The sequence below is a fragment of the Falco biarmicus genome, chromosome 7 (assembly GCF_023638135.1).
Source record: "Falco biarmicus isolate bFalBia1 chromosome 7, bFalBia1.pri, whole genome shotgun sequence".
NCBI classification, from domain to species: Eukaryota; Metazoa; Chordata; class Aves; order Falconiformes; family Falconidae; genus Falco; species Falco biarmicus.
Genome location: NC_079294.1, coordinates 20,814,671 through 20,822,874, shown reverse-complemented (window position 1 = coordinate 20,822,874; position 8,204 = coordinate 20,814,671). Strand labels below are relative to the sequence as shown.

Sequence of the window (8,204 nt, the reverse complement as noted above, 5' to 3'; positions counted from 1 at the left end):
TGATGAGTGGAGCAGGCAGGGGCAAGTAGCCGCACAGGCAGCTCTAGAAGCCGCTAACAAGTAATGCACCTTGGGGTGTGTGTGGAGCTATCACCACACGGTCTCTGTGCCCCTTTGATGCTGGGAAGGAATGCTCTGCTTTCTGAACCAAAGGTACTCCGGTTTGCCCATGGGCTATGCGGAAATACAAGAAGGTGGAAGCAAGAAGCAACTTGTTCCATCAGGGAGGAAAAGCAGTCTGAAGTTTGTAGTGATTATATTGCACGGTACACCTTTAAACAAGGTGGCCTGAGCGCTTGCAATGCTTAAACCCCGACTTTCTGGGTTGTTTGTTGCCCTGGCATACTGTACTGGCCGTAGCAGTTAGCTTTTGCCCCTGTGCCTTGCAGCAGGTTCTAACAAGATTATTGGGTTCTTGTCTGAAATCCCACTGCGGTTTTTTTCAGTCTTGTGAGGTGCTGCGCTTCTCTCCAGCGGTCTCTCCGAGGCACGACCAGGGAAACTGTTCCTGTTTGTGTACCTGTGACGGATGTAGCAGCCACTTTTACTACACGTGAGGCGTAGGGGTTTTTTGTTCCTTCCTTCTCCAACACTTTCTGGGTAATGTTTTCCGTGTTTGGTCTTAAGCCACAGTCCTTTTCTCAGAAAACTTAACAGAGTCACCCCAGCTATATTTCCATGGGTAGGTGGGTGTGTTTATACACACACACATGTGTTAAAAATATCCTGCTTAATTCAGGTACTCTTAGAATATTCCATTACCTGGGTATTAGTGTAGTTAAGCCGAGCAGCAGTTCAAAATGGGTCTTCACCATCTATGCATATGCTGTCCGAAAGGGGTTTAACCTTTTGTCCAGCCCTGGCTGGCAGGTCCTGGTGGTTTGAGGGGACTCAGCCTAAAGAGTTCCCTCAAGAGGGACACGATGAGATGGCTGCTGCTCCCAGCCTGGTCCCCCCCACCACGGAGAGGGAGCTCTGGGCTGGGCTGCAGCTGCCGCTGCCTGCAAGGTGGGGGAGATGCTGGCCTGCGGTGACTAGCCCTGGGACAGAGAGGACATTGACTATCGATTACTGCTCCTGCAGACAAATTTACATATAAAAGCCGAACGTGAGAGATAACTAACAGATAACCCTACCCATTTTCCAAGTGCTGGAAAGCCTGACTGCCTTCTTTATACAAACACAGGTTTAAATACCATTCACCTGGGGGTGTGGATGAGTTTCTCTTGGTTGGGAATCCATGGAAATGACTTTTAACCCCCAGCGTTTTAATAGGTTGCCCAATGAATTTTTGCAATTAGGATGCATATTTATAGCAGAATGATCCCTAGGGTTCATTAAATACCGTAATAAGGACTTTCGGAAAGTGGCCAGATAGCCTCATCCTCCAAGCTATATTAAGAAAGGCCAAAGTGTTACAACAAAATATGTTAAAGTTGGTTTTATTTATTTTGTTTTTCTTTTAACTAGCATTGAATTATTTAGCTTGTTCTCTAAGGGATTATTGTTTCATGTCCCTTCTCAGCATTTGAGATCTGAAGAGTCCCACGAAATAGCCTCTGCAGGCAGCAGCCAGTTAACCCTTTTGTATTCCCATTGGAGACCTGCAGCTCTGGAGTGCTTCTTTCCTTCCCAGGCTCCACAACATTGCAGGCAGTGGTGGTTTTCAAGCACGGGTCTGCACTGAAAAATGATTATGTACAAATACATATGGCAAGGTCCTGGAAAATTTAAGAGGGTGAAATCAACAGCAGGCCACACAAATTTAATTAAAGTCCATAGAGATTAACTCTGGAAAGCAGTATGAATTAAAAAAATTGCAAGTTTTATGAAGCTACAAAATGCTATATATGGCTTATGGTGTGTTAGCAAAGTTAGGGTTGAACCAGTGTACAGTAAAGAAAAAACAAAACAAAACAATTTCTGGTGTTCAAGAAAGAAAAGATTCTGCAGTTCATTACATGGCTTGTCTGTGTACTAGTGCTGCAGGGCTAGGAGAAATAAAAAGTAATAAAATCTGACTTTGTCTCTAATACCACTGGATCCAAAGCTAAACATGCAAGGGTGCAGTTTTGTTTTGTAAGACAGTACCATTTTTCCACAGCCTTTTCTCAGTCAAATAAACACACTTTCAGAGTGAGGCGTAGGATTTTACAGTTCCCTTTTCAGTGGCATTTTATTTCAGAAATCTTTCAGTGTCTACAACATATCTGGGGAGGCTTGTGTATCGCTAACGGCAGAGATGGAAAAGAGCTAATTAGTCATCTAACCTTTCCCCAGGCCAGTAACACGCTGCACCCTGCTTGCATCTCCTGGTGCTCGACACATGACACGGCATGTCCCAGGGGAGCGGCGGGCACCGCAAATCGCCTGCCCGCCACGTCCTCCCATAAGTTACCCACTGCCACTGCCACGCCACCTGCTTCAGGCAGTGGGGAAAAACCTTGTGGGTACCCCCAGCCCCATGGGGCTTGGCAGGCAGCGGTGCAGGATGGGCATCCTGAATGCTGGGCTGGCATTTTTGTGTTTTAACTGGGAAATAAAGCTCTTGAGGTCCAGGTTTGCCTCCTCTGGGAGGTTTTGCTGTTTTCTGGGAAGGTGCTCTCTGCTGGAGGGTGTGCAGGATTTGCTGAGTGAAATGGGGAACAGGCCAGCGCTGGAGGCCGACTCAGCAGCCATGGCACGGTGGGGCATCCCCGGTGGCCAGGCTTCCCCTTTGCTGCCTGCCGGGTAGCGGTGTGGGGCATGAGCGGGGCCCCGTCCCAGCCGCCTTACTGGAATGCGTGCGAGGAGATACCCCTTCAGTCTGGATAAACCACCAAGCTGCAAAGATTTTTAAAAATTTAGCTGGTTTGACCGAGACTTTATGGATGAGAGAAACAGGCTGGCGAATTACCAGAAGCTGCTGCCTGTCATGGTGTCCACTGCGTCCTGCTGGGGCCAGGCCACCAGCTGCCCTGCCCGGCTCACGGGGATTGCAGCAGTTTCACTTCCATGCCCGCCCAGGGCAAAATGTCCATAAGCACAAGAACACAACGTAACGGTTTGGGGGGAAAAAAAAAAAAAAAAGAAGAAGAAAAAAGAGAGACATGTCACAAGTATTTCATAATTCAGAAAAGATTTACCAGCAGAGGCTACAACTGACCAAAAATAGACAGGTTCTGACAAGGATTTGGCGTGAAAGGAACCTGGAGCCTTGACGTCCTTGGGTAGTCGGTGAAGATGGACTCCAGAAGGGTGCCTAGGTTTGAAGGGGACAGGAGGACTGCTGGTGTTTCATTACAAATCCTTGGAGGGTCCAGCCCCGCGCCCCACATGGGAGCCCTGCCTCTGCGGCAGGTTTGCAGACCTGCCCGACCCCTCTCACTGAGCTGCCCTTTGCTCTCTCACGGCCCTGTCCCGAGTGGTCCTGGAGGTCACAGCTCGGAGCTTGCTGCTGCCACCTTCCCCTGGGCCCCTTTGTGCCCGGGGACAGCAGTGTGGCACGCTGGCTAGTGCCTGAGGGGTATAGCCAGGGGCACAGGGACCTGCCTGTCTGGAGCGACCAGCATCCAACACAGGAGTCCCAGCCCTGTGGGAGAGCCGGACGCAGGGCAGGGGCTGCCATCATTTTACTTCAGTTCCACCTGTGATTTTCTGCATTAGGCTTGACTGCCGTCAGCCTTTTCCCATCCATACAAACCACCATGCATACGTACACAAAGTCTTATTAAGAAAGGATTGGTCTGAATGTTGACACATGTTTTGGGGGAGGGAAACCTTCTTTTAGCTGAACTCCTTCATCCACCTCTAGTGCCTTCTCTGCCCCAAAGAAAGGGCCATTCTCATTCACTTCTTTCACTGCAGTTAATTAGTAAGTCCAAGCCAGCCCGTCCTCTGGAGCTGGTAGTTCCCTTAATCTCTCTGTTGCTAGGGCATGCCGACATGCTCCACTGGTACCAGTTCCAGCGTGATGTGGGGGATTGTGGAAAGAAAGGGGAAAGGGCTGATCAAACAGAGTCTGATAAAAAAAAAAGGGGGGGGGGGGGGAAAGAAGCTCTTTTTGATGAGGCTGAGAAGTTCACAATGGGGGAAAGCACAGAGTGAATGATAAGTCCTAAAGGAGCTCATTAAATTGAGGCAAGCTGAGCGGAGTTATCTTATTTCACTCCCTTTCTCCTGCCACCCCTGTGATGGAGAACTCTTTTATCAAAGTGGGGGGGCAGGATCACTTCCTTACAAAATGTTTGATAAAAAGAAATGTATAATTGTTTTCCTGAGAGTTTTTGTAAATCAACCCTTTAAACATTTGTAAAGCAAGCTGGAACCTCGGTGAAGGGTGCTGCCTGACAGAAGTGTAAGGCTGCAGGTGAGAGGTCCCATAGCCCATTTACCATTTCTTTCTCAGCTCATCAAGCCTCCTGAGAAATAGCAAGATTAAAGTTAAGTAAGACACGTGGACCTTAGGGATGATAAAACCAAATCTGAATGTAAACGTAAAATGTTTGCCTTGGAAATGGGGTTACTTGCTTTATTTGATCTGCACCAGCCTTTACAACACCAGAGCAACCATATGACTCGAAAAGATGCATCCATCCAAATGGAGTGCTGCCTAGCAAAACCTCACACAGTTCTTTCCTTGGGTTCTCTGAGAAGTGACTTTCCTCAGCCAGTGCTTGCTGCTTCAGGAGAACAGGGATCCCACCACAGCATGTATCAGTAAGCACAGATACCTTGAAGAGCTAGAGAATACAAGAGGCTACTGGCTGATAGGGAAGCCTCTTAGAAGGTCTGTGTCCAGCAGAAGAAACCAGAGTAGGGCTTAATCCCTCACTGGCAATGAGGACAGTGGCAGAATACAGTAACTGACAGTGCATTTTTTCCCTTTAATCTGAAAATTAGCCAGATTGCTTATCAGAGCTGTATTTTGAGAGTTCACATGAATGATAGATCCCAAAGCAGAAGCAAGCACCCCCATGCATGCACTTGCTGATGAGAGTCATGAGGTGCCCTCACTTTGATGTGAGGCTTCTCTTCTTGTGGGGACAGAAAGGGGTGGCATGACTACAGTCGTGCCGGCCAGCCCAGCTCTGGGCAGTGGTGGCAAACAACACGTTTTCACTGGAAAACTCTGCCAGCTTTAGCTAGAAAATTTCCACAGATTCTTGCTGGTTTCACTTGGTGCTTTCCTCCATAGGCCCTAAAGGAGGCTGCTTTTTTGGAAAGCCACCTCACAGTCCTTATTAAAAAGCAGTCCATTACTGTAAATGATTATGTTAACTTCCCTCACCTGGAGGTCTTTCTCCCCACCTTAATACCTTGCTCTGGGCAAGAATTCCCCTCTTGCTGTCCAGGTGAGGCACACGGACTGCTCACTTCTACTGCAAGGGATAAAGCTTGCTATTTGCAAAGATAAGGCCAGCCTTTAAATGTGCAAATAAGTTTTATTAATCTCTCCTTCTACTTCTAGTAGTTTCCCCTCCCCTCCAGCTATAGGAGCACACAGGGACCCTTTCTGCATGGAGAGCACCAGATTTTCCACATGGCAGCTCAGGCTGAGTACAGCTTTACTGTTCTAATCTCTTTCAGGTATCAGCCCATCCTTCTGCAGGCTGTTGTAAGACAACCCTTTTTTTGTCTAGGGATTCCCTGTGAAGAGGGATCAGGTGTTTGGCATCTAGCACATCCCCCACTCTCATTTCTCCATCCTCCAGTCTTTCTATCACAGCTTTTGCCAGCAGGACCGTAGCCAAAGGTACGATGAGACATGGTGGGGTGGGGGGATGTCACAGTTGTCCCTTACTTTGCCTGGCTGAGCCATGTGAGCAAAAAGGCTGGTTTTACTAATATAATCTGAATCAGTAAATGCATTAGTCACTTAAACCTAGCTTTAGATAGTGCGATGTACTGGTAGGGAGAAACTTCGTTTGCTAGGGGCCTTTCACTTTCAATAATATAGGTCGTCATATATTCCTCTGTGTGTGGGTGTGTAAATGGTAGCATGCTGCCCCTTCGTTCACCCCACCCATCTCCACTGATTCAAGGTCTCATGCAGAACAGGCAAATGCAAGTTCAGTGAGGCTTTGTTTGCCTAATGTGATATGGATTTGTAAAAAACAGATGGAGAGATAGGCCATTGTAGTCTTCTGGCAGAAGAGATCTCATCGGTTACCCTGCACCACTATCTGGTTTAATATCATTTTATACCCATTTTGTACCTGGTGTTAACAGTGGTAACGTGCAGGATAGTGGAGGACTTGTCTGTTGTTGGGGGGATTTAATGCCTCCCCCCCACCCACCCCTTTGCCAGCTTGACAACACACCTCTCTCCCTTCTTCCCAAGCACAGTGATTTTTGACAAGTAGTCTCCAATGAGTCCTTATAAAAACTGGAAATGTCTCTGTCATGCTGTCTTGCATTTTAGATGTGATACATTATGAGCTGCTGTGCATCAGTGTCTTTACACATGGGTCACACGTGATTTATGCGGATTGACATGGGGAAGAAGTAAGACAAGACAAAAAAGATCCAGTGGCTAAAAGCACAACAAATTCTGACCAGAAGTCATGTTAAGAGTGGCTGAACAGGGGGATATTGTGCTATTGGTGCAATTTGCACAGGCGGAGAAGGAAAGGCTATTTTTCTACCATGGAAAATTGTCATTCTAAGGTTAGACAACAGCTCTGTTAGAGGAGACCAACACAGCCCTTATGGTTTGCTCCTTGTAGTGTTAACCTCTAACAGACAACCCATATACTGCAGTTTATCAGCAAGGTATTCTGTAACTTGCTTTACGATCTGGGTCATTGCTTTGGTTTAGCAGCAGTTAGCAGTAGTGAACACGTCCCAGTCTAGGGTCTAGGAGGTGCCCGGGGGCTCAGGCTTAACTAAAACTCATGCAAAGCTGTCTTCTCTCTGACAACTGGCTGACACTGCAAAACACAGGAACCCTAAACCCAAAAGCAGCAGAATGGGAAGGAAGGCGACTCACAGCTAGGCAAGGGGCCAGCTTTCTCTGCGTTTTCCTTTGAGTCTCCATTTCTGGAAGTCCCTGTTTGCCTGGCCTTACTATCAACTGATGTTTTAGCTGTTCATTTATGGTTAATCATAGCTAAAGGGAACCGAAGTGCTATCTGAAATTCGCTTCCTCTTGGGCAACAGAAAAACTGTCTAAACTCCTTCCCCTTTTGGCTGCTTACGCTGCTTTTTTGAAAGAGCACCATTATAGCAGCGTAGCACTGCTGGATGTACAGCAGTGCTGGTACAGCTTTGGCTTCCTCAGGGAGCAAGCTTTTGAGTATCTTTACTGATGAGAAGAGTATGTGATGAGAGAAGGTGAGCTAGAGTTCCTGTGCAGGCAGGAGTTTAGTATGATTACGTTACACGTGAATTTTGAGTTTTTCATACGTATGAAAACAAAACCATGTTTCCCACTCCATCAGCCTAGTCTGTTCTGCCTTCAAGCTTGGCAGGCCAGCTGAGAGGGAAGCCAGCCAAAAAAAGGACCCAAATGAGAAACGAGAAAAGATGCTTTTCTAACGAGCAGTTGAGATGAACTTGAAGAATACTTCTGGCTATAAACATTTCTAGCATTTCTAGTGCTTGAGACCGTGTAAAATTCAGATCTGGGTTGGAAGATTTTGTGATTTGCACCCATCACTTATGGTAAGGACAGGAGGTTAGACAAAAACTGACCAGCAGAGACTGAATGTTCCCAGGTGGAGCCTAACAGTCGGTAAGAGGTGGAAACAGGTCAGGCTTCTGATCTTTCCAAGACCAAGATAAACAAGCGGTGATTCTTTTAAAGCCACTTAGTACTTAAAGGCATGTAATTTTGGACCTTGGGCAAGTGAGAAGTTTTAATTGTGTAGAAGGCACCTTGCAGAGAACAGCAATGAGCATCGGCTATCCAAAAAACAGGAGAGTTCATAGGAGATGTAACACTAGATCAGCTGGGAGAAATCACCAGCTCTTCTTTGATCGCAGCCTCAGGGCAAAAAGCATGCAGAAGCTGGGCTAGATACGTGAGCACAAAATCACAAAGGTCAAGCAGCAAAATGGGATCCAATTAGCAAGAGGCTTTAAAGTAACAAGTAGTTTTTCCATCACTACTTTAGCAGTAAGACGAAGAAGACCCAGGTGACTGCAAATGTGCTCTCCAGTGGGCCAGAAGGGCTGGAGGCTAGCATGGCCAGAGTCCCAGGGTGTTTTGTACCTTTTTTGCA

At 47.1% G+C, this 8,204-nt stretch overlaps 1 protein-coding gene across 2 annotated transcripts in view; it reads right to left on the bottom strand.

Annotated features, from left to right (window-relative positions):
• Positions 1-1,426: 1,426 nt before the first annotated feature.
• The window catches only part of RAD51B (RAD51 paralog B), a 428,423-nt gene continuing 421,645 nt past the window's right edge, over positions 1,427-8,204 (bottom strand). The window contains exon 14 of one of the 2 annotated variants that reach the window (XR_008823286.1): positions 1,427-1,721. The gene's annotated coding sequence lies outside the window, so the exon portion shown is untranslated. The remainder of the gene's footprint in view (positions 1,722-8,204) is intronic. The other variant, XR_008823287.1, reaches the window with a different exon arrangement.